The sequence below is a fragment of the Hyaena hyaena genome, unplaced genomic scaffold (genome assembly GCF_003009895.1).
Source record: "Hyaena hyaena isolate Hyena2069 unplaced genomic scaffold, ASM300989v1 scaffold_1691, whole genome shotgun sequence".
Classification (NCBI taxonomy): Eukaryota; Metazoa; Chordata; class Mammalia; order Carnivora; family Hyaenidae; genus Hyaena; species Hyaena hyaena.
In genome coordinates, this window is record NW_024082325.1 from 157,452 (window position 1) to 184,969 (window position 27,518).

Sequence of the window (27,518 nt, forward strand, 5' to 3'; positions counted from 1 at the left end):
TTCATGGAAGGGACAGCTGCATATGGGTGGCCACAAACTTGTGCTTTCAGAATTTCCTGTATTTTGGGAAACTATGACCCAAATACCAGGTTAGTATTCTAACAATGTCCCTTGACATTTATTTCTAGATATTTCTTGCCAATTCCATCTTTTATTTGTTTTTAAAAGGTGCAGCTACTGTTAAGAACTACATACCAAGTTATATTGCTATGAATCATTTAATGCCATTGGAGACTAGACCTAAGGAGATGGCATATCAAATTCACTGTAGATTTAAGCAGCTTGGCAATAGTTTTTGAAAGGAGTGATTGGGTGGAGTCTTCTGGGATAATGAGAATGCATCATATATTATGAAAAATGACATATTTATTACTTTTCATACTCATTAGTTATTATGTAAAATCTTTTGACATGAAAAATATGGTCGTTAATACTTCCTTGCTAGAATTTTGAGATGTATTAATTAATTTTGATTTCCTTGGGCTATGCAGGTTCAAGTAATTATTTTGGGGAAAATTTTTTTGTATGGTATTCTTATAGACAATTCCAATACCCATTGAACATTTCCTTTACATTTATTTTTCTAAAAATACATGGACATGAATCTTAATTTCACAGATTTCCTGTTAGAGAGTAGTATTAAAAACTCATCAATAACCAACAACTAGTTAGTAAATAATAAATGCCATTTATCCTTTTGATATCTTTTAATACCTGTTCCAAAATCATTTATATAAAAGATTCTTTTCCCCATGACTCTATTTTCCTGTCCATTCCTAGCTTTAGAAGAAAAATAACTGTGTTGCAAGATTTCCTCTAACTAAACTGGAAATTTCATATATACTTGTTCTATTGAAAACACGTTCTTGCCTACAATTATCTTTAGCTAGATATGTGACGCTGTCACACAGATGATAAATATTGAGGTAGTTTCTTCGATTCCTCTTATCTTTGTAGATAGACAATTTTAAAGAATTTGGTAACACATAAGTTGTAGAAACTATGACGTCATGTACTGTTAAGACCATTGATCTCTCCTCTGTATGTAAATAAGAAAAATAAATGCATTGAATAATGGTTGCTTTCCATATGTGTGTGTGTGCGCGCGAATAAATGATGTGTATAGTTTCTCAGTCACGCAAAAGTACTGAATGAAATACCCTTTTTTTAAAGAAAGGGAAGTACCAGTGATTTTGAAGGTCAGTAATGTTCAGCATAGAGCAATAGGCGGAGAACAATAGCTCCTTAGAGAGTGGAAAACATGGTACTCTCATTATCCATAATCTCAGCTGGTCACCATAGTAACAGCATTTTATTTTCCAAGATGTAAGCCTTTATATTTCTGTAGAATTCACTTCCGAGGCCTCCAGACACATCAGCGGCATCTAGTGGCTGAGACCTCAGCTGAAATATTTGCGCTTTACCGCCTGCTATATCACGCTGAAAAACTGATGACATGCACATGTGGCTAACTATGCTTATATTTCTCAGTCGCCATGATGGGTGACTATAATTTTTTAGAGAAATATTTGTGGATTGCCTACAAAAAAGGTGAAAATGTAAGCAAAAGGAAATTATTTTACTAATACTTCTGTGGTAAAGAATTTTGCGAGGGAATTGGGGAGTGTAGAGGCATTATGTATTCTCCATCCAAATAGTATCCTGAGATTATGAAATGATTGTTCAGAGAATGTATAGGACTACTCTCTGGAACCCTTAGGTTTGCTAAAGATTCAAAGAGTTTATTAATGAATCCTGAGAATAATTAAGTCATGTTTACCCATTTTCATTTTCTAATCATGTATCTGTCCTTTACTTCATAAATTTTAGAAACTTATGTAATGGTTGTTATCTTGGGTCTCTATTCCACCTTGCTATATAAAATATATTTCAGAATCGACAAATCTAACTTGGATAGTGAATGGGAAAATTCAGACGTGTTCAGGGACATAGCATGGGGTTCATAAAAGGCCTGCACATTGTGTTGAGACCCAGGCATAGTCCAGCTTCTACCAAATCCTCAATAAGGATTCTTGAGAAAAAGCTACAGTGTGGTTCTCAACCTTGACTGCATATCAGGAGAAAATGTCAGTACCCAGATTCTATCCTGGACCAATGAAAACAGAATCTCTGGGAGAAGAGCCTGAACACAACTTGGAAAAAAAAAAAATCTTAGTAACCACAGCTCAAAATCTCCTGAGGAGCTCTATAACAATATAGCATTACTGGTCTAACTTGTGAAATTGACCTAGTTGTGTGAGACACTGACCATTAGCATCACTTAGGAACTTGTTAGGAATTAATACACACCTAAGTTTGAGAAGTAATGAAAACCTATCGAGACTCTAACTCAGAAAGTCTGTGGTGAACCTGAGACTCTGTGTTTTTTAAAACTTAGATGTTTCTGTATATGTTTATCTTCCTGTTATAACTGAGGCTATTACCTGAAGTTTTCAGGAAGGTTAAATAAAAACTTTGGTAGACTGCAATGCACTGTACAAATGTACTCATTTTTTCATTAAATTAACCAATATTTACTTAGCGTCTATTACGTTCCAAGTGCTGTAACAGGGATACACAAAACAGCTGAGATGGTCCTTAGTTCAGAAATGCTTTTCTAAAAATATTCATTTGCTTATCTTAGACATATCACAGAAATATTAACATAAAAGGAAGCAAAAGGAATGTTTTTTAAAATTCATTAAATGAGAATTACATATTTATTCTATACCCACATCTGTATTTATCTTAGTGAAATTATATACTTATTTATTTAAGATTTTTAAATTTTTATTTATTTTTTAAGAGAGAGATTGCAAGCGAGGTAGTGGCAGAGAAAGAGGGAGACTGAGAATCTGAAGCCGGCTCCATGCTGACAGCAGAGAGCCTGATGCGGGGCTTGAACTCATGAACTGTGAGATCATGACCTAAGCCAAAGTCCGATGCTTAATCGACTGAGCCATCCAGGCACCCCTAACTTAGTGAAATTATTTTTTAAAGGGATACAGCACATTTCCTGCCTTTTTAGAAATTGAGAAATATACATTTTAGATGGATTGTTACAGCATATTAAACAAGTAACCAAAGAATAATATCAGAATAAATTTTTTTAGAACTAATAATTTTATTTTAGTGAAATACATTTTTGAGGAAAGGGGTCAGTTTTTTGTTTTTTGGCTTTTTTTTTTGATATGGAGAATTGTGTGTGGGAGATTTATTACGAAGTTCTCTCGGGAACAACATCTGTGAGAGAATGAGAAAAGCAGGAGTGAGCAGAGAGAGAGTTACCATAATGAGATGCATTTGTACGAGATAACTCATCTCACTCCACAGGGAACTCTGACTTTGAGACAGTTTTTCAATGATGTGGCCCCAATTGAAGCCATGAAGCCAAGGTTTTGTTCCCCTACATCAGCCAGTACTGGATGTAACCTGCCTCCAGGAAGAGGGTGTAAACTTGGGTGAAGCAACCCCCTTTGGCTGAGGGCAATTCTCAAGGGAAGTCTCAACTTTAAGGCACCAGCAGCCAATACTCGAGGCAGCTAACAGAGTGAATTCTTCATTTCTGAAGGGCGGAATCTGAACAGTGTGAAATCACTTTTATTCCAAAAGCACTGAACTCTAAAAATACTAAGTATTTCTCTCAATCTAACTTTTGGATCATCTCTTACAAGGACCCATTCTACATTTTAAGACTTATCTTTTGGCACTCTCTGAATAAAATCTTTTGCCCTAGCAAAACTGGCAGGCTACAGTCTTCCTGGAACATGTCTCAGATCCTCTCATGCTCTGCGTTTGTTCTCTTCTAACCACTTGCCTGAAATTTCCTGGACTGTTTCTCTTCATCTTTCTTGGACAACTCATTAGTCTAACAATTGATTTAAGTACCATTTTGCTTATGAAAACATCTAAGATGGGCTTTCCAAATTTGATTGTGCATATAAATCACAAGATCTGGGCATCTGCTAAAATGCAGATTCTGATTCTCTAGGTCTGGTGTGGTGTCTGAGAATCTGCATTTCTAACAAAGTAACCATGCTGGCAGTCATTGAAGAAATCTACCTTGTCTGTACTTTAGTAGTCCTTTTATCTATATCATCTTATTGCATGTAACTTATCTTTTTGTAGAGTGTTTTTATTTTGTATAAATTATAAATTAATTTACATTTTAGCAATTGCATCTGAGATATATATATAGATATATATTAAATATATATTTAAATTTACATGTGTAGTTATATAGATATATATAGATGTATAGATATATATCTCACAACACTTAACATAGTGTTGGTGTTTATTAAGGACTTTATATATCTGTTGATTGATTTTGAAAGAAAGGACTAACAGGTAGTTAATGCTTTTCCAAGCTGAGCATGGGAGTTTTCAGGATTTTGCAATGTTACATTTGCTGAATGATAACTACTAGCAATGACCTTTTCAAAGTACTGGTAATGCTAACCTGATTCTGCTCCCCTCCACCCTGCACTGACCATCACATCAAATCAGGAAAACATTTGCCCTGTCTTTAATGAATGCTTGAGGACACAGAAAATTTTTAAAAGACTAAAGACTCAAATGTTCTTAATTTCCCATATTGTAAACCTAGCTTCTCTATTTCTTCTAGCTTCCAAAGAACTGTGAATAATAATTCATCCAGTGATACCTGTCAATGGTCCTCTCCTGTTTTGGGTGAGAAGCAAACACATCATGTCTACAGAACATCAAGCAAAGAATAATTTGAAGCCTATTTCCAGGTAATATTTGGCATTAACATTTGATTGCTAGTTATAACTAAATGACTATTCCAATTTTTTATTCTTATTAATTCCATTTCTCCACTTAAATCCCTATTCGCCATCTATATACTGTCATTATTTTATTGCTTGACTCTTGGTAAAAATGAACACTGAGAACTATAGCTCTTTCCTTGACTGATTTTAAATAAATTAATCAGAATGGGTACTTGCATAATCTGGAAATCATATGCATTGGGAATAAGCCTGTTGGAACTCCTCATTAGGTAATTATAAGTCATAAGTTTGCAGCTGAACTTGTGTCTGTTAAGGATGTAATGCTTCACCACTCACTGACTGGGGCCATTGTCCTGGTGGACGTTTTGCTTTTGTGATTGTTATCATTTTATATGTATTGGTATAAAGATATTGGTATTCAAACTATGAAAGAATTCTAAAGATGTTTCTCAGTTTGCTTCAAATTCTTTGGGAAGCCAGGAGAGTTAATACTAAATATTTGATGAGGTACAATAATTTGAAAGAACTCTAATAAGCCCTTTTAGTCAAAGACCACAGAATTGTGATGAGTATTTCTTGTTACTGGTTGACAGCATATGTATACTCATAAATTGGTTATTTTGTTAGAAACTTGAGCAGCAAGCATAGCTGTGCATATTGATGTTATTATACAAATCAAATATGTTTAAAGAGACTGGGTTAACAGAGTCTCACTATTAAAAGGCTATGGTTGACTCTTTCTCTTGGTCTTAATTTCTGTGTCTCTTTATAATTGATTAATGTTCATTGGTAGACTAAGTATGAATAATTTATGATTCACATCGCTGCTGGCTTATTAATTGTTTAATTTCAGAGAAAGTAACTATATATTAAGGAAATTCAAGTTGTCACTCTGAGTAGCCACGTGAATTTATACACTTTGTTACTGCTTAGTCTAGAAATAGTGTATTAGACATACAGTCTGTATTTTCTACAGTGCTTAAAAAGAAGAATACTAATGAATAGAGAGATTTTTAAAGTAAAAAGGAGTAAATGACCTGGCATGTCTGAGGACAGCAGGCTCTCAGTATTATTTCTCCCTTTTTTTACATTTTATTCTGCTTCAGTGGTTCTATGTAATATGCCAACCATAAAATGAAGTTAATTGATAAATGATGCTTATTCTTTAGAAGAAAACGTAATTAAATATAGAAAAGAAAGTTGTAATTATCTTTAGATATATTACAATTTCTTTGGAGTTGGTGCAAATGATTTTAATCCTGAGAAATTAAAATAAAAGACATATATGATAAATTTGCCTTCTTTAGCAACATGTGTAGATAAACATTGCTGTCTTAAAAAATACATGGTAATGATTTTATTTATCTCTACATTTATTGCTGGAAAACCAAAAGCTAGTATAAATTGCATTTAAAATGAATGTTAATGGCCTTTTCTTGTTTAGTGCAATATTTTTTCAAATATATCTAAAAGATGAAAACTTTAATCAGCATCTGTGATCTTAAATGAAATTTAAGAATATATATTTGAAGCTTCTACTTTCCTGAAACATATCTTTTAATATTCAAGGACAGGATTTTGAGAAATGGTCAATGAGATTGATTTTGTCTATCTTTAAAATATTTTGACTGTGTGAGAAAAGTCAGTTTCACATTAGGATATGTGGGTCATGCTTTTCCTAAAAGTGAAATCTGTTTGGGTCTGGGAGCAGAAGAGACAGTATAATTTTAATGACTTCTCTTACTCTTCATCTCCTTCATGCATTTAGTGCAAATCATTCCAGAGCTCTGGATGAGCTTCTATAGAGATCACAGCGTAAAACCGTGGAAAGGAGCCTGAATTTAGTGTTGGCACTATGGTAAACATTTCCACTTTGGTGTGTCCCTTTAGAGAATTGGGAAGAAAGAGGAACACAAAATGCTATGTGATATCATAAAATGAAAGAGAAAAGAACAAAATAATATGTATATATTGAGAAAGGAGGGATGGATGGCATTTTAGCTATCTTGGTTATCTGTGAACAAGTCTGACTTTTTCTGGTGGACTGATCTCCTTAAGGGCATTATGGCCTATGTATAATTTAGCTTTGTATAATATATTTTTTTCATGAATAAAATATGGTTATGGGCTGACAACCGCTTAGATCTCTACAATGTCATATCTAAATCATTTCTACTTCACCTAATGTTAGACTCACTTCCTCTTTCTTTACTCTCTTATTATTGCTGAATATCCTCAACTTCATGCATACTCATCTCCTGTACATATTAATTTAAAAATTAAGGCATTCTTTTTACTCTTTTGCTTAAGGCTAAACTTTGCATTGATGAAATTGCTTTCTCCAGAGCATTGCTCTATCACTTATTTTCTCTCATATTTTAAGGACTTTCCCTTTCTTATGGCTACTTTTCAGCTTAATAATAAGCTCACAGTCCAGCCACAATAAAGCAATCAAATGAAAAAAAATAATAATATTGGCTTACTTTTCATTCCTTCTAAAATAAGTTTGTTCTTTTATATGAAGTCATAAAATGCTTACTCTTCATGCTTTAATCACTTTAAGGTTTTTCATTTTATGCAATCTCTATCATACTGTTTTATTTTCTGCAGTTCTTAGAGTCTAATCCTACTGTCCATTTCATCTGCTAGTTATTTTTCATGATTTTGTGTTTCCTATTGTGTTTTGTTAGTTTAGCTTGCTTATCTTCAATGAGACTCTGTGTGTGTGTGTGTGTGTGTGTGCGTGTGCGTGTGTGTGTGTGTGTGTGTGTGTGTGGTTATCCTGAGCATGTATTTTCTACCATATGGGCTGATTTTGTTTCTGTCATATGTCCTAGAGATATCAGTAGCCTGTGTTGGAACTCCCATGCCATGCAATTCACATGAATTTAAATCCCAAGATCATTTAAATTGCAAGCTTGTGATTAGAATTATTAGAATTAAGTTCCTTTGTTATACTCCTGTGTTATTAGGTAATCTTTTTTCCTAGATTACTTCTTCAGTTAAATGTGGTATGCTCAGAGTCCAGACTTAATATATCCCAACTCCATATCTATCAGATCCTGAGTTTTTTTTTTTCCTTTCACCATGTGGTCACTATATCTAAATGCCAAACTTATTATGCTGACAAGGCCACTGGCCCTGTAACCTGGCATAGACAGAATAGGAACTCATGTACTAAATGGCTTTTTTTTTTTGTTAGCCAAACATGTTGACATTTTTATTGTTCATCTTTTGAATATCCTTTTTTGATAATAAAGAAATTGAGGTAACATTGACATTATTAATTTTAGGTGTACAGCCTAATGATTTAATATTTCTATATATTGTGAAGTGATCACCACAATGAGTCTACTTAATATCCATCAACATATGTAGTTAGTAAAAAAATTTTTTCTTGCCATGAGAACTTTTAATACCTATTATCTTATCAACTTTCACTTATGTAGTGCGGTATTATTAACCATAGTCTCTGCACTATATATTGCATCCCCCTGACTTACTTATTTTATAACTGTAAGTTTGTGCCTTTTGACTCCTTTTACCTGTTTTGCCCAACCCTCCAGTCTCCACCTCTGGTAACCACCAATCTGTATTCTGTGTCTAAGAGCTTGTTTGTTTCATGTTGTTTTGCTCTTTAGATTCTATCTGTGAGATCATCCTCTATTTGTCTTTCTCTGTCTGACTTATTTCACTAATAAAATATAATAATGGCCTCGGGTCCATCCGTATTGTTGAAAATGGCAGTAAGAGACCTCTTGTTTTATGAAACAAGATTTTACCTAGAAGTATTACTCTACTTACATAGCGTCATGGAAAAAGTGATTACTATTTTTTTTATCTCTCACTGATGATTTGGCTACCCAAATGAGTATGTTATTATAATGTGCTTCATCTCTAGTTAGAGGAGGTAAAAATGCAGATGTAGAAGGCATGGGAAAAACTGCTGAAGAACACCAGCCTGAAGAAAATTCTTCAAACCTATTTACTTGAAAAAATCTCTTGATATTTTGTCTTTTGGCCACATATTTCTGTCATACAGGTGGCATTACATTTATAGATGGATAAATGAGTAGGCTGAATCATGGTCCCAAAGATATCAAGTCCTAATCCCTGGAAAGTATAAATGCTATCTTATTTGGAAAAGATCTTGAGATGCAGAAGTCATCCTGAATTACTGGCTGGGTTCTGAATGTAGTCCCAAGAGCCTTGCTAAGAGAGAGGTAGAGATTTGACACAGACAGAGAAGCTGATGTGAAGATGGAACAGAGAGAGATTTGAAGATGCTGGCCCTGAAGATTGAGGTGATACAGCCATAAGCCAAAAAAAGTTGGTAGGCACTGGAAGCTCCAAATCCAAAATTGGTATCACTGGTCTGAAATCAAGGTGTCACCAAGGCCATGCTCCCTCTGGAGGTTCTGGGGGAAGAGTCTCTTCCTTGCTTCCTCCAGCTTCCAGAAGTATTGAGATAATAATGTTTTTTTAAAGACACCAAGTTTGTGGTAATTTGTTCCGGCAGCCACAAAAAAAAAAAACAAAAACAAAACAAAAACCACCAAAAACCACACACCAATTCAGGGATTAACATGTGTTCCTTTTTTTCGAATTTAGATAGTGGAGTAGAGATTACACCATCGTTTCATGCCTGATATCTTTAGATGCAGCCGTATAATTGAAAACATCTGCAGGATATGGCAGTCAACCAGCATGGTTGGTAAGGGTGTAGGCTCTGCATTCAGGCTATCTGGCTTTGAATTTCACCTGCTAGAAGTTTTGTCATCTGGGGCAGGCTGCTGAACTCCTTCTACCTAGCTGTACTCATATATACAAGGGGGATAACAACAGGTACATTCGTGCAATTCAGTAATAGTTGCAGTAACACCTCTTGTAGGTGTTATGAGGATTAAAGTTGAGATAATTCATATAAACTGAGCACATGGTAGATACATGGTAAACGTTAGCGAATAGCAGTATTTAGTCCCAACATACAGACCCTGAAGGTTGTTTTCTCAGATTGCACTCACTCAGCCATATTCCTTCATTTGCATTCAGTTTGTTAATAGTTTGTTAAAAGGAATATCACTCTGTATTTAAATATTTTATACTGTGGTATGAGGAGTCATTTTTTTCCTAAATTTGAATAGTAATGAATAACAATTACGTATTGTACCTCAGGTCACAATTTGTCTAAACTTATAATCATTAATCGAACCATTTTGATATAAAAATACTCTATTTCTTTATATAGAGATAAATTCAGATCAAAATCTGTGATGGGCTAACTTTTAAGGATAATCTCTAAAATATTTTATTTTTTACTAATATCCTCTAATATGTTGAATGTATAAAATAACATTGTAGGAAGCAAAAAAAAAATGCTAAATAAATCTTCCAAAAAGTAACTATTTCTTGAGGGAACTCTATAATATTGAGTAAAAGAGTAGTTTTTCCATTTTTAGGGAGGTCTATGTAACATTTTAAGAATGTTACAAGAAAGGATGAAAGTTATCAGTGAAGAAGGAAATTTTCTTTTCTCAATTATGTTTAACTGGTAGATTGTAATAAGAAATTTGGGACTTTTTAAAACTTTTTTAATTGAAGCATAATTAACATATAGTGTTTTATTAGTTTCAGGTGTACAGTGTAATGATTCAACAATTCTATATATTACACAGTGCTCAACATGTTAAATGTATTATTAATCTTTTTTATCTATTTCACCCTTACCCTTCTTTACCTCCCCTCTGGCAACCAGCAGTTTGTTCTCTGTTCCTTAAGTCTATTTTTTTGTTTGCTTCTCTTTTGTCTTTTATTTTCTTAAAGTTCACACATGAATGAGAAATTTTAAAGCTTTAGCATGATGGCATTTTCTAGTCACAAAGCCTGCTTTATGGACGCTAGCAACATTCACTGAGAGGCACCAAGTGTATTCTTGGCCTATAAGTTATACAGCAGACAAACCATTCTCGATGGAGTGTAGGACTTATGTGAAGGCATCTTGAGAGATAAATTTAGAGTAGTTTCTGGCATGTTTAAAAAGTGTTGCAGTGATAGTTAAATATATGGTCATGTGAGTCTGCTAGACTTGCCTAGGAATTCTTGCTGCCACTTACTGGCTGTATGACTTTAAGCAAATTATTCTCCTATGAAGCAGAGATATTAGTGTTACCTTCTGGAGTTGTTATAAAGATTAAAGAAACTTAGCTATTCGAAGTAATAAGCATAATGCATAGCATTTGGTAAACAGGCAGTGGGGAGTCAGTAAATGACTTTGAAGCAAGGAAGAACAGGACCAGAAGTACACCTTAGACAGATACACTTGGCTGCAATGTTTTTGGCTGGCAGTAGGTGGGATAGGATTGGAAGATGGAATTTATGACCTGACACAGTGCTTTCCAGGAAGGCTTCATTGCACAAAACTAAATAGACCTGTAGGGTGTCCTGTAATGGGTACCGCTGAGGGCATTCTTAATAAATGTTTGGTATAGATGAGTTCATTCTTCCAGTTATATACAAGGTTTATTAAAATATAATAAAGCAATAAAAGTTATTTAAATATAGAGTAAAAAAACAAACAAAACAGTTAAAAAAAATTCAAGAGTTTTGTTTATCAGAATAACAAAATCTGAGCATAAAGAATTCTACTCAAAATGAGGCAGAGATATCTTTATTTTTGGCAAAAATCTGGATTTTTCATAGGCCTTTTTCCTTTTGGCTACTTGCCACCGAATTCTCAATTTATTCTTTCTGCCCATTGTACAGTATCTGAGTTTTATAGCCAAGATGAATGAAGACACATTTTTAAAGATACATTCTAAGAAAAATATGTAAATAAGTTTGGTAAACATTGAAAAAATTGATTTCCACAGTTAAATATTAGTTTAGTAATGTACTTTATACTTTTTCAAACACTCATTGATTGCAATACAAATATTGTTTGTTTCATAAAGTCTATCTCCAAAAGTTTTCAGTTATCATACTATAAACAGGGATTTATTGAAGGTGCAAAATAAATCTGAGCTTTCATCTATGTCTTCTACAACTTGAGGAGTGGAGAATGCTGACAGTGTTTGGGCCAGCTTGGGTGCTGGCTAGAATCCAAGTGGTATGTGGAGCGAAGCAATGACAGCAATATCCAGACTTGTGCTCTCAGTACTGGGCAGTTCCCCACACAACGCTCCACATCCCTCTGGCCATGTGGTACAGCCTTTCCATTCCTTTTAGGTCAGAATTCTCAGTTGCTTTTGCCCATTGCCCATTGTATTTGTGCTTCAAGGCCAAGTTGGAATTATACACTTTTCTTCCAGCTAAATTTAGAGAAAAAAATATGTAAATTAGTTGGGCTAACATTTAAAGACATTTATTTCCACATTTAGGTGTTTTTCTTAGGTGATTTCTGCCCTGTATTTTCCTTCCATCAAATAATACAAATTAATTTTATAATGAGATGGAAAGGTCAATATGTCTTTTTTGCAGAGGTTTGCTATGCCTTTTGTAGTGCTCAAAAAAATATCCAACAATGTGCAAACTGTTTTACTATACCACATCATTTTTGTACTTTAAAGAAAAATGAGCTAAGGGTACAAAACTCTTTTACTATATCACAATCCTTTCATTTTTTTCTCCTTTTTTCTTATGATGTCTATGAGGAAAATGAGTATCCAATGAACCATTATTTCACCCAAACCTGTCAGTTGGAGCACTGGATAGCATAGAGGAGTCATGCTGTAATGCAGAGTTTCTGGAATCAAGCTTTAGAGACCTCTTCAGATTGTCATGGAGAAGGGGAGAATCTAAATCCACTGAAAAAGAGTTCTATGATTCTTTAAAACATTTTAAAGATTAAATATGTAATTTGGAGGTCATTGACTTAGTGGGCTGTATACCTAGGGGGAGGAATAGACCATAGTTTAGGCATAGCTTGTTTTACAACGCCAAAGAACTGTGAATTTCTACAATTAGTGAAGTAATTTTTTTTCAAATTAAGTCCTATTTTACTACCATGTTTCATTTCAAGGAAATCTTTAATAGTCTTTTTTTTAAATTAAAGAATAGATTATTTCATAAAAACTTTTTATGGCTTTTCAAGTAATTAAGTTTTATAAATCTGTGAACTTCTACTGACTAATGTTGAACCACTTTCTAAGTTTTAAATTGATTTCCTCATTGAGATGCTATTTTTAGATGATCTTCAGTATTTTTAAATCCTTATTTGGATGTACTGCTATCTTATTGGATGATTATGCTTCATCGAACTGTTTTTCAAAAAAATCTTCCTAAAATGGGCTAACAATATTAATATGGAAACAAATCTGTAACTGTCTATAAAACCCAACTTTAATCATTTGATAAGACTCTTCAAAGGATTCTGAAATCTGCATCAGTGTTTTTAAAAATCACTATAGAATTTTTAGCATCACAGCATAAAATCTGTATATAAGAAGTTAATAGGCTTCCCTTGCATTACTTTCGGCTGCCATGGGCATCTTCTGTCACTCTTCTCATCAATATTCTCCTAACATAAGGTGCAAGAAGGTGAGTGACCCAGAGGGAAAGAGGCGACCTGGTGAGCTCTTCAGTCCTTGGAGCACCTGTTATCCATGGATTTCAAAGCACTTAATCCCGTTTGATGGTCCTGTGAGTTAAGAAGTGCTTTACTACTTTGGCTGTGAGCTTGTCATGGGTCTCCAGTACATTATTGGAAAATAGAACCCCTGGGCTATTTTCCTGACACCTGGGTCAATGTTCACGTCAAGAGATGACACTTGAGCCTTGGCTGACAGGGGATTGGGTGCTGATGGTTAACACTACTAGTAATTGATCTTGCTTCCTGTTTATTCATATGTACAAACCTGAAAAGTTAAATATCCCTACACTGCATGATCCCAGTATTTGGAGAATTATGATCTTATCCCATGGAAATATGAATAATTTAAAGAACACATGATTGTGCCATGAACAATTGAAGTCAAAGAAAAGAATGGAATAACTAAAAAAGCCTTGTGCTAAAATATAATTTGGAGGAACTATGTTAAGGCATAAACCAGTTATGAGATATTTATAGACTTTGACTTTATAAAGCAACTTTGCATTTGACTGTGTTTATTAGTGAATGGGAATTTATTTCCCTATATTGAATGAGCATTTCTTGGCAGGCAAACTGTGCACAAGCTACAATGAGCTTCAATGAAGTGCTTTCACATTCCCTTCCCACTGAGTTGAAAGCCTTCTTATATTCTCTCAAGTGTGTTTCTTTTCTCATGGAGGATGTCTTTGTTGAAAATTGCTTCCTCTTCTCTTGATTATTGAATCAGATATTATATTCAGTTCTTCAATACTTTATAGAATGTTGGTGAAAAATGAAATATAATGAGTATGATTCTTCCCTGTATTTTGAACGCTATGTAGATTCAACTCTAAAGAATTTAGTGGGGCGAAGCCAGTAGTAGAGGAGAGATATTATTTAACTGAGAGATATAATTTCTCAGTAATGGCTCCTGTCACATTCCTACCTCCACCATTATGATACTTTTCATTTCCAGCATTTTCTTTATATCTCTGTAGCCACAGTCAGCCCTCAGTATACCCATTTTGAGTATACCATTTGCTTCAACCCCAAGGATTCATGTGGTTCAAGGTAATTTGCTGTCATTTCCCAAACAGATCAATGTCTTATATTCTAGTTTTTAATATTTTCTTCCTCCTTTATTCACCATTAATATTGACCTCACCTTAGAATATTGTTCATCTGCTAAGAACAATTCGAATAAAATTAAAGCACCAAAGATGAATATGAAAACTTATATACCTTTCCCACACTTCAATTCTAAATGTCAAAAGATTGGAAAAGTCCTGAACTTATATTTCAGCTTTGCCTCTTCATAATTATACTGCATATCATAAAAATATGAACTATATCTTATCACAGTTATACTCTGATATTTGTGACATTTTGTGTAGGCATACTGTAATAATTTTATTTCATCCTTTCTTGAGCAGTTGAGTGTAGTTATTAGATCATAAACTCTGGAGCTAAACTCTTCTGTGTCTGTCAAGTCCTACCTGCCTGAGGTTTCTTATTTATAACACAAAGATAGGATTGCTGTATGAAATGAGTGTATAAATTTAGTGCTTAGTATGTAATACATGCCATGTCATAATTTTCTTCTATTGTTCTTCTTTCATTATGAAAAATTTATCGAGCTCTTACTATACACCTTAGTGATGATCTTGTAATGCTAAAAATATTGAAGGGCAAATATTAACTCAATGATCACTTAAATAAATAGAATTTCAAATTGTGATAAAAATCTCAGTTAAAATACATGACAGTAGAAAACACAGCTGCTGGAAAATAAGACTAAAAAATAAGGGAATCTGGTTTGTTTTGGAGGGAACAGTAAGTCTGCAATGAAGAAGAAATATTTGAATGGAGATCAAAAGGATGATAAGAGTTCATCAACTTGGTGGGAAGAGTGTTCTACAAAGAGACCTTGTCAAAATCAGAGAAAGGGTCATTGATACTAAAGTATCTGAAAGAGTGGGAGGTAAATGGGTGGAATAGCAGCAGAAGAAAAGTGCTTATTTAAACAAGGAAAAAATAAGAAACTAGGACAAATGCAGGCAAATTCATAGGTTTGATGGCTGGGAGTTTTCTTCTCATTGTGTCTATTTGCTTGGTGTAGTAGAATGTGACGCTCTCTGATAAGAATGAGGTTTCCGTGATAGTGCTGGTGGTTTGATGATATGCAGAAGGTCTGAAATCTATATGTGGAGAACAGGATAGCAGCTTGACCAATGAATATGGCACAATTACTGGGGAGTGTTGAGTATTCAGGTAAAATTAGTGATTTGTTTATTTATAAAAAGGAGTCAACATTCCCTGTTGTATGTTTTTCTGTTGTATGTGCCTGAGGTTAGACCTAAAGAAGGATCTTTAGGTCTTAAAAAAGGGACCACCTGAATCTGAAGTCTTTTACATGGGTAAAATGTAGAGACAGAGGAGTAGAGATTTAAGATATTATAAAAGCACGGTTAGAATCATGTTCCACAAGATATTAGGGAGGGAGGTTGTGTCATAAAGGGATTATTTATTGAGTGATAATAAAGGGACCAATAAGTCAAAATTTTTCAGTTGTAATGAGTTTTAAGGTTGTAATTAGTGTAATTAAATAATAATCTAAAAAATAAAAACTTGTAATGTGAGAGAGAAGAATCTTTTTTTTTAAGTTTATTTATTTATTTTGAGGAGATGAGGGGCAGAGGGAGAGGGAGACAGAGAATCCCAAGCAGGCCCCATGCTGTCAGCACAGAACCCAATGTGGGGCTCGATCTCACAAACCAAGAGATCATGACCTGAGCTGAAATCAGGAGTTATATGCTAACCGGCTGAGGCATCCAGGTGCTCTGAAAGAGAATAATTTTTAAAATACCAATATTAAAGTTGGAAGAGTTTTAGAGATGATAGTTTCTAGTGTCTGTCCAGGAAAGTGGATGACCAAAGAGAAAGTCCTTGGTGAAGATTTGAAGGAACTGAGAGGCCAGGATTTGGGAAGAGTCATCCATGTGGCTTTGAGCAGAAATTGTCATGAGTAGAGAAACTTTGAGTTATGTGCCAAGATTTCAACACATGGGAGGATTGGGTGGTGGGGCTGCGATCTTGACAAATGTGATTATGAGAGTGATATAGTAGATTGGAATGAGCTTCAAAAAAGCAGAGTTTTATTATAAACGCATAAGGGAATGATTGTCTAGAGATATGGATACGAACAGTTCATAAAGAAAAAGCAATTTTTTAACTCTTGCTTTATAACAAAAGTATGGTTTTCATGACTTTTTCATAATTGGTCATTAAAATACATTTTTTTTATTTTCACATATTTAAGGTGGAATGTCAGTTTTGGCTTAGGGCCCAAAATGTCCTTTTAAAACTTGCCTGCTTTTGGAAACTTCAGTATTATTTAAAGAGCTTTGTTTTTATTTATAAACACACATACACACACACACACACACACACACACACACACACACATTCTTTCTGTAGGTGGAAGCACCACTATAGAACTTACCAAATGATACCAGTTATTTGATAGTGTACTGATAGACTGTATGCATTTGAAGATTAAGAAAATATGTTAGGGTAAAATATGTTTACCAGAATATTTTTTTAAAAACAAAGAAAACACTATAATGAACCAAGTGTGTGTTAAAATGTTGCATACAACTTTATCCATGCTCATACATTAGAAAAGTGGTTTAATAACCCATAAGAAATTACTAGCTTCTCTGTTCGTGAAGCATGACATTTCAATTGCACAGCCAATAAAAGAATTACATGAAGAGACTGAAATGATTTACTGTATGGAAAGCATCCAGACCAAGGTTACCATGGTGAACTACCTTTCTACACACTCAAGGTCAAGTGAGAGTGACCCATCAATGGGCAACCTTAAGTTGAAACCTAATATGGAATTGCTCTTACAATTGTTAGTTGGTTTCCTTCTGAAATAATAAAGATGGCTGTAATAGATCTGTTACCATTATTTACCTATGCTAAATTTAAATTTGTAATTTAAAAAGTGACATTATTGTTAAGAAGTTGGTAGAGGAACACGTGTTTCTCAGAATCTCATAAATTGCAGCTCTGCACTGTGATCATTTCCTGAAAATGTGGAGAGGTTAGGAAATATTTACACATTTTTAACGTAAGTTGAAAAAGATTCCAGTTGTATTGTTGTTTTTAATGTTTAACCAGAATCATCTTTATTGTAAATCCTATCTTTATTCTATTGGGAGGGAGAGAAAAAGTATAAATAGTGTATACATATTATAAAATATTGTTATATATAATTAATACCTTAAAATATGTCCAAAATTCTGGGAAGTTTGTATATTGCTTTGTTTTCAGATATGTTTTGTTGATGCATAAAAAGAGGACTGTACTAATAAATGTCTTTTGAATTACACATGGTGTAAGAAAATGAAAGCCTTTGGGTTATGAATCTTGGATTTAAAGAGGCAATCATCAAATATTTAAGATGAAAATGCAGTAACACATGCTTGCTGTCATGTGTAAGTTTGGTGAATGTTATGACAAGGTTTTTAAAACATTCATAGTTGGAGTATTTTTATGAAAATATTCATTAATTCAAACAGACATTCATATCTGGCATCCTGCATTTTAATCGTGATTTCTGGCTGCATGAGAAAATCGGGAAAGCCATGAAAGAATGGGTGAAATATATAGCAATCATGTTTAAATTATACATTATAAGGCATACATATCTGTATGTTGTCATATTATGCATTAAATTTAATGCATAAATCAGATTGTTATAATTCTGATGTCGCCAAAAGGCACAAAATATGACAAACAGGAGTAGGCATGTAGATATTATCATATTCAATAATTCAATGAGCATTTGTTCTATGTAAATTAACTTTCTGTTAATAAAGACTATCCTCATTTATTACACCACTTCCATATGATAATTAAAAAATGTCCTTTTTTCCTCTAGAAAATCATTATAAAATGTGAATAATGCATTTGTTTAATATCTATATAAACAAGATCTTACCATCAGATTAGTTCTGGAAATGAAAGCATTATTGATTTCTGTAATAATTTTTATAATATGGCTACACTGCAATACTGAAGCTGCTAATCTCATTTTTTTGTGGAGAACTCTATGCATTTAAAGGAGTGTTTAAACTTTTTGTAAGTAAATAATCTTAGTTTCTGTAGAATATATTAATGTAGTTTGTAGAAAATAGACTTTTGGAAGTAAACAGAAAGTACTGTGAAGAACTTAGCAAACAAGTTGAATTCCTCCTCTCAGTACTATATTCTAATGTCAATTAAAATAACATTGAAACCTAGTCCAATTAACTCTTGCTGTTCTATATGTTACTCTTTTAAACCCAGTGGGAGTCCCATTGAGAAGAAAGGATTTCATAAACTCTCAAATGGCTGAATTAAAACAATAAATAAATTATAAAATACCACTTTAAATGACAGCAAATGATAGTATCCTTAAAATTCACTGCACATATGTCTTTTGCCAAAAAGAAATGTGATGCAGCATTTTCTAAGGAGAGGTCTATTTCTTCTCAGTTGTTACATCATGATATTTTATCAGTTTATTCAAGTCATATTATTATATGCATGGCACTTTATTATCTGAAGCATGCTACAGTTTCTGATTGAGCCCTGTAGGTATTCATTGCAGAAAGCAAACATGTATTTTATTATTTTATTTTATTTTGTTTTATTTTATTATTCTGAGACAGAGTGAGTACGTGGACACATGAATGGGGGAGGGGCAGAGGGAGAGAGATAGAGACCGAGAGGGAGAGAGAAGGAGGAAGAGAGAGAGAGAGAGAGAGAGAGAATCCCAAGCAAGCTCCATGCTCAGCGTGGAGCCAGACATGGGGCTTGATCCCATGAGTGGGAGAAAATGACCCAAGCAGAAATCAAAAGTCATGGGCTTAAATTAATAGGCGCCCCTATTTTAGACGCTTAAAGCTTTACAGCATTGTCATCGGTGGGTATGCTTATCAACTTTTCAAACTAATTTAAACAAACTAGAATTTCTCCTTGAAAGAAGGCTGATAAGGTAATTTATGGAAAAGTGAGGGAAATTTCACTTGAAATTTTAGGTAGCAAACTTAAGAATCAAAGTAAAGAGCATTTAACGTATACTAATTAGATATGTTTTCTCTATATTAACAATGCACCACATGAAATTTCCGATATTTGAACAGTTTTGATGCACAAGAATGGTTGTTTCATATGGTTCAACGTAAGATAATTTGCATATGTGTTCATTATTGCATAAAATACTGTATACATGACATCTTTGTATAATACATTGTTAATCAATGTTTTGTGCTAGCAAACAGTTCTTAAGGTAAATCTGAACTAAGAATTTATATTCTAGCCTGGCCTCTACAATTTAATCACTGAGCTATGTTAAGCCATCCATGTAATTTCTCTGAGTTTCAGTTTCCTTATTTATATTACGGAGATGTCACACTTAGGACTGCTTCAGATCACAAGTAACAGAAACATAGTCAACATGGCTTAAACACAAGAGGCTGCTTCTCTTATATAACAAGAAATCTGGAAAGGTTCCGTGGGTGCTTCAGACATCCAACAATGTCATTACCAGCCCAGGTGTCTTTGTCCTTCCTTTCTGTTTGCTTCTCTGGGACAGTTACAGCATCAAGATTTCTTTACAAAACAATGTGCAAAGGACACATGTCTGTCATTTGACCTTTTCTAAGAACAAAAAAACCCTTCCCTACAAGACTCCACTAACATCACCTCAAATCTTACCATCCAGAATTGTATCACATGCCCATACCTAAATCAGTCATAGGCAAAGAGGGGAAAATATCATTATCTCTACCTTGGGTCAATTAAAGGGCCTCTTCCCTGAGTTCATGGATGTAAAGATAGTGTGCAACCTGAGAGAATGAGGCCCTGGTAGTCAGGGAAAAGGAGGAGTAGGCATATGTGGGCCTCAGCAGTTCTTTGCTACAGTAATTCATCTATCAGTGCAATGATATAACATGAACATTTGGAAAATAAAGAAGTTGAGTTTCAATACTTTCCTACAATCCGTAACAGAATCCTGACCAAATTTGGTACATAAAAGTGAAATGGTATAGAAACAATTCATGTGTAAGCATGTGCACTAAAAGTGGATATTTTAAAATATGGTTCTCAGTTGGGGCACCTGGGTGGCTCAGTAAGTTAAGCGTCTGACTTCGGCTCAGGTCATGATCTCACAGTTCATGGTTTCGAGCCCCGCATTGGGCTCTGTGCTGACACGTGGCTCAGAGCCTGGAGCCTGCTTCAGATTCTGTGTGTGTGTCTCTCTCTCTCTGCCCCTCCCCTGCTCTCTCTCTCTCTCTCTCTCAAGAATAAATAAAAACATTAAAATTTTTTTTAAAAAATATGGTTCTCCGTTGTGGTAAATAGAGTTGTACAACTTGTATGTAATGGCAGGAGATGTGAAGAACACTTAAAGTCATAAGTAAGATATTTAGGAGAGTGAGATTTTAAACACTTAGCTAATTTGCTTGATTTTCTGTAATATTTAAAGAACATTCTTGGATAAAACTTGAGTTGACTAACTGCCTAAAAGTAAGCTTAAAACTCCTTGGATTCACTGATTTTTGCTTTAAGAAGCTAATCTCTATAGAAGTCCAAACATGCAGTTAGGAAAATTGCAACTATGCTGAAGACAGTATAATAAGAATACAACAACTGGACCTTAAATATTAATTTCTAACAGATTTCAGAGATAAGAGATTGCCATCAACTCTGGGAAAATGTTTTCTGGATTATGTAAAATATTTGACATAGAAATAGAAATATATAAAATATTTAATAGTGACATATTTAATATTTTAGGTTGTGCCAGTGCAAATGAAAAGCATGAGAAACAAAAATACTAAAAGTGCATCAATATTGAGATTAAAGTTATAGTGTAATATGAATTTACTTTAAAAATGGAAGGATTTTAGGGGTGCCTATGTGGCTCAGTTGTTTAAGTGATTGACTTTGTTGTAGGTCATGATCTTACGGTTCGTAGGTTCAAGCCCTGAATCAGGACATCTCAGAACCTGGATTTCTGTGTCTCCCCCTCTCTCTGCCCCTCCCCCGCTCATGCTCTGTCTCTCTCTCAAAAATAAATAAACATTAAAACATTTAAAAAAATGGAAGGACTTAATATTTAAGAGGCTATTTCTTACAAAATCGGCACTTATTTCAGATGTTAATACCCGAAATACAGATGGTAAGGGAATAAAATAAACAGGAGGATTAGTCATTAACTCCTTTTTTGTTTTTTTTTTAATAAATGTTTTTAACATTTATTTAATTTTGAGAGAGTGTGAGCAGGGGAGGGAGACGAGAGGGAGAGACAGAATACAAAGCAGGCTCCAGTCTCTGAGCTGTCCTGATAGAGGGCTCAAACCCAGGAACCATGAGATCATGACCTCAGCCAAAGTCAGTCACTTAACTAAGTGAGCCACACAGGCACCCCTAGTCATTAACTTATTTTTTTAAATGCAGTAACCAAAAGAGAAGATCAACAGTCATACAGAATATAATTGAAGTTACTTTAAGGAGGCAAATCCCTCTGTTAGACATGGGTGTTGAACTTCAGTAGGGATTGAGCTGGTGAGAATATTTTTTTGTAAGAATGCTCAGATTTTAGTGGTATGTGATATAATTTCTTTATATCAGAATCCCTTTTTATAAATAATGTACTGAAAACTTTTAACTTAAAATATTCTTCTTTAAAAATGAGCTGTAATTAATCATCTTACAGGAGAGCAGAATGTGCAAATGCCTAATTGACATAATCCACTATTTGTTTGACTCTTGAATTGCATTTATAATAAAAATTTAAAAAATAAATTTATGCGTTATTGTTTTATGAATTCATTCAACAAATGTATTGGTTACATCCTATGAGTAAATCATTTGACAAGGTGTTGTGGGCAATACAAAGCGAAACAAAGATGATAAGTGAAATAAAAGAGATTTTTAACAAATACCAGTATAAGGCAATATGGGGTAAATGCTGTGTGGAATGGAATAAAGAATCCTAATACCATGCTATGGGTAGATCTCACCGGTGACTAACTTTCAAGAGTCTATACTGGAGTGAGTAAGATTAAATATTGTGTTGTTTACATAAAAATTATAAATTGTTCCTAATTTTAATCTGAAATTATATCCTTCCTACATTTTAGGAGTTAAATGTCCTATCTTTAATGAAATGGTGATTTTTAAAATATTCCTACCTGATAAAATTCAATACTGGATATGCCAGGCTCTGAATTTATTTTGATAACTTACTGCTTCAAGGAAGTTGTATCTTAGAACAACTGATATAGACCAAGAACTTAGGAACTTCTGGAAACTTGGGACTTAGGAAATTCAATTTGAATGAAATAATGAATCTTCCTTGTGCAACAGGAAATAGGAAATTTTCCATTTCTATATTCTGCCTATTTTTTTCACATACTCAGTCCAAGGAGTAGATTATTCTCCCATAAAGTACAGACACAAGGGATGCCTGTGCATGTTTCTATGCATGTTTTGGAGGGAGAATGGGATGAGTGTGAAAAGAGAGTTGGCAATAAAGTGTTTGGATTGAAAATATGATCTCCTCATGCAAAATAAATAGAAAGAGCCGATATGACAGTAATTGACCCTGTATTCGCAACATATTGGGGGTTAACATTTCATAGAAAAGTCTTTCTCTCTCAATATATAATCTGCTGTCATTTTATTGAATTGAGTAGGTGTTGAAAATCAAGATAATATTTTATTTTATCTGGCAACATGCTTGGGCAGAATGCTGGTAATGCCATGAGCATGGGTATAGTAAGCCCATTCTTCTTAAAAAAATCACTTGATTTATTAGTTGAGATAGCAAACATAAAAATAACGCATGAAATTGCTGCATGCTGCTTGAAAATATTTAGCTTTCTTAGTTGGTTAATTTATCTTGTGTATTTTATTTTAATCTTAATAATACCTTGTGTATATTATTTTAATCTTAAGGGGAAAATAGTTTTTGGTGTTATTCAGACATTTTGATTCTGAAAATGTCTTCTTGTGGGTATAAATGAAAACAATATCTGCCAGGAGAGAAGAACCCAGCATACTAATATTAATAAAATTATTTATAAATAAATAAGTAAATTATCATTAATTGCTATCAATATGATGACAACCTGTGTTTTGCAAACAAGGAAGTAGATATTAATCCACTTGATTTATGCCACATATATAGAATGTGGGTACTGAGTAACTGAGTGGCTTTAGAAAAAATAAATCCTAATCTAAATCTCTTATGTAAAAAATTATGGTCTGTATTAGGAAATCTCTAAGAAACATTTTTAAGTTACAAAGGTATAATTTTTGTTTCAAAGGCTTTTTTTTCTAATTTTCCTTGAAGATATGACATTTTTGCTTATGCAACAAAGTTAATTAAACTCACACATTGTACATGCTGATTTGAAGCTCCGATTGTAATTTATTGCATCTGAAGTAGAAGGAACACAACTGGTTAATGAGTTTGATCAAATATCTGAATTGTTTACAGAACAGAGTCTAGGGAAATAAACTCGAACAGCCTGGAGGGCAGTACATGTAGAAAATTAATACTTTGAAATAAGTTATAACAAAAATATTAAATACCATTGTATATGTAGTTGAAACAATGGAACTCTGCCATGATTTTGTTGTAGAAAGAAGAAAAATAAATGTCCTCTTTCAGATTGTTCCTCTTCAGATTATAAAAATCAGTGAATGGAGGGTGACAGTACAAAGTAATGAAGTAATTTTTAACTTGCAGGGTTTGCGCAGTTTCTCTGCTATGCTGCTAACTGAAGCCACGGAGGCAAATTGTTAAGGGGTTTCATTATTCACATATCAGAGGGTGTTCTACCAGCAGGAAAAACTGGAACTACTCTTCAAAATAATGTAAAGCATTACCTATGACTTGGACAAAAGAATCTGAGTGGATGATAATGTATGTAGTAGGACTATATCCTTCTTCGTTAATGTGGATGCAGTCTTTATTATCTATTAAAAACCATGGTCTGTTTTAGAAGTGTGTGTCATGTGTGCGCATGTGCAAGTCTGTGTGCACATGCCCAGTAAATGTAAGGTAAGGTAATTGAAAGGCAGAATAAGGCTAGGAGAGAGGAAAGGAAGTATACTTGAGCTAATTTTCTCATTTAAAAAAAGTCAATAGATGGAAAAATCATTCAAAGATTATTCCTTGAAAAAAGTTTAAGTAATTTTTATAAGGTCAAAAATTTTGATATACTTTTTGTTATGTAACCATAATTCCCACAATTATTTAGGCTTAGATCTCAATAATTAGATTACACGTTCACCACATGTAGTCTCTTTTTACTATGATTTATCAACTGCAGAGCTTTGAAATTTTTGATTTATTCTGTGTTGAAAACTTTTTTCTGATTCATATGATCCACCAGCTTTTTAAAAAATTATTATTCATGCATTCTGTATTCACTGGGTGCTGATTATTTTCTATTTGAGAATATCTATCTGTTGCCTTCAGATTTAAAGGACAACTTAGTAAGGCATAAAGTTCTTTGTTCACATTTTTTCTCAGAAGTATGGATGTCCTCAGATGTTGTAGACCTTGCTCTTCTACCTTATGGTGCTTCTGGAATGGGGCTGCTGTGGAGACATCTGGCACCCAATTTATCTTTCCCTTTTGTGGATGACTTCCTCTTACGGTATATATGCTTACATGAGTCTTTTTTCTTGAAGTTCAATGACTTCAGGAAGATATACCTTGGTGAGATTATTCTGTATCAACTTTTCCTGGACTCGGTTCACTCCTCAGTGCAGAGATGATTTTTCTTTATTTCAGGAAAATGTAATCTGGTGTATTATTAAATGTGTATTTTAAATGGTATATGATTTCTTATTTGGAGACACCCAGAATGCACATTTGGGTTTAATTTTCTGGTTTCTGTATATGTAATCTTTTTTATAATTGCATTCTTCAATGAAGAAAGTTTACTGGAAAATATATATCTGTTAATATTAGGCCAATCTTTCCAACAACATACTTGGTCATGTAACTTGCTTCCTCGTTAGCTTCCAGTGACCTCCCATCATCCTTGGGATAAATCTGAAAGTCTTAACACAAGCTCACCATCTCCTTTTCTGGCCTCATCTCACCTTCTTCTCCCCAAGATAATTATGCAAGTCCCATTACTTGTGGATACACAAATACACCATAATCTGTTTTTTGTTTGGTCTCATTATTTACATCTGTATATGAGATACCTTGCCCTCCCTGTTTCATTTTTAATAAATTTTTAGAGAAATTTTTAAAAGCATGGTAAATTCCAAAAACAATATGACAAACATCTTTGTATACTTCACACAAAATTAGCTCTTGTTAATATTTCATCATAGTCTGCTCAAATATTACTTTAATACGTGAAATAAAACATTACAGAGAAAGGTGATGTTCCATTTTTCCAGTCATAGACCAATCTGATCCGTCTCCCTGCTCCTTCCTTCCTTATTTACATGCAACCTTGATATTAATTTGGTGTGTATCCTTCCAATGCTTTAAGTGTGTCTGTGTGTGTATGTGTGTGTGTGTGTGTGTGTGTGTGTGTGTGAGTGTGGCTCAGTTAAGCACCCGACTCTTGGTTTTGGCTCAGATCATGACTTCACAATTTGTGAGATCAAGCCCTGCAAGCAGAGAGCCTGCTTGGGATTCTCTCTCTCTCTCTCTCTCTCTCTCTCTTTCTCTCTCTTTGCCCCTTTCGCCACTTGCACTGTCTCTGTCTCTCTCAAAATAAAAAACTAAACTTAAAAATTATGCAAATGATATCTAATATGTAAAACTCTGCAACTTGCTTTATTAAATCAAGCTATGTTTTTGAGAATTATGGATACTATTCTATTTTGTTTTAATTATCATTTATTAATTTTCTTAAACCTTCTTTTAAAAATCTGGGAAAGTATATTTATGCCTAGAAATGCTTAATATTATTTTAGTAGGATAACTTTACTGAACCACTGTAGTATTCTATTAAAATAAACAAATTGCTCTTTTAAAAGGCTCTTCATCCCTAAAAAAGTACTTGAAGAAATAAAATATATATAAAGTTAATACCTGTACATTTTTTCTTAAAAATCTAATGTGAAATAAAGTTTATTTTTCATGCAACGGGATATTTAAAATCATGTAAAGAAGATTGAAATCAAACTCCAGAAGTTAGAGGAGCAATTGTTAATTTAATATATAAATTCACTTTCAATAATTTCTTACAGCTTTTTTTTTTGTTCTTATTTGTCTTCCACTGAAGATCCATTGGGTATATGTGTGAAGAAACTGAAATTATTTATACACTTGCAGAGTCCTACTTGTATGTTATGCACACACATACTGAGTTTGTACATTATTTCAGCAGTGGGAAAAGAGTGAGCTCAAGTCATATCTAATTAAAAATGAAACTCCCTAAAGAAATATGCTTCGTATTAAATTCTAGTTTTTCATAAGTGTAATGAAAATTAAATAACTAAATTAGTATATACACTCTGGAGTTCATCTATCCATCAAAATAATTGTTTTCCTTCTTCTTTATTACTTTAGTAATCAGTCTCTTAGTAACTGACCTACTGTATCAGTGAAGCGTATACTTGAAGGGTTTTATTTTCCTACTGTAAACTGATACAGTTTTATGCTAATTCAGTGCCTTTCACCTAGTCAATCCAATTAATATATTAGTGTTGAGGGAATCTTTGGCAGATTCCAGGACTCGTATAAGTTGTCATGTCCACAAGGCTGTTAGGTAGCCAGTAATATGATCCCTCCAAACACTATAGTGGTGTTGCTTCTCTCTATCCTCATGGTGAGAGCTCTATCACCAGAATCACACTCTCTCTTTGCATCTCTGCTAGATCTTGAGATGTCAGTCATCTGTTTGGTCAATGAGGAGGTTGGAGTACCATGTTTATTTATGCTTTTGTAGTTCCTATGCATAGGTTTAGTCTCTTTTATTCAATGGCATGGATCAGAGTTTCTCAGTGTCAGCAGTACTGACATTTTGGACTGGAGAACACTTTGTTGTGGATATGGAATGGGGGGACTGTCCTGTGCATTGTAGGATGTTTAGTAGTCTCTTGATCTCCATAGAGCCTCACTAGATGCTAATAGCACTTCTTCACTCCCAATC

At 33.8% G+C, this 27,518-nt stretch overlaps 1 long non-coding RNA gene across 2 annotated transcripts in view; it reads left to right on the forward strand.

Annotated features, from left to right (window-relative positions):
• Positions 1–27,518, forward strand: part of LOC120226430 — a 65,627-nt gene that overhangs the window by 13,841 nt on the left and 24,268 nt on the right. For both annotated transcript variants that reach the window (XR_005527018.1, XR_005527019.1), the window contains exon 2: positions 4,628–4,757. This is a non-coding gene — a long non-coding RNA (uncharacterized LOC120226430). The remainder of the gene's footprint in view (positions 1–4,627; positions 4,758–27,518) is intronic.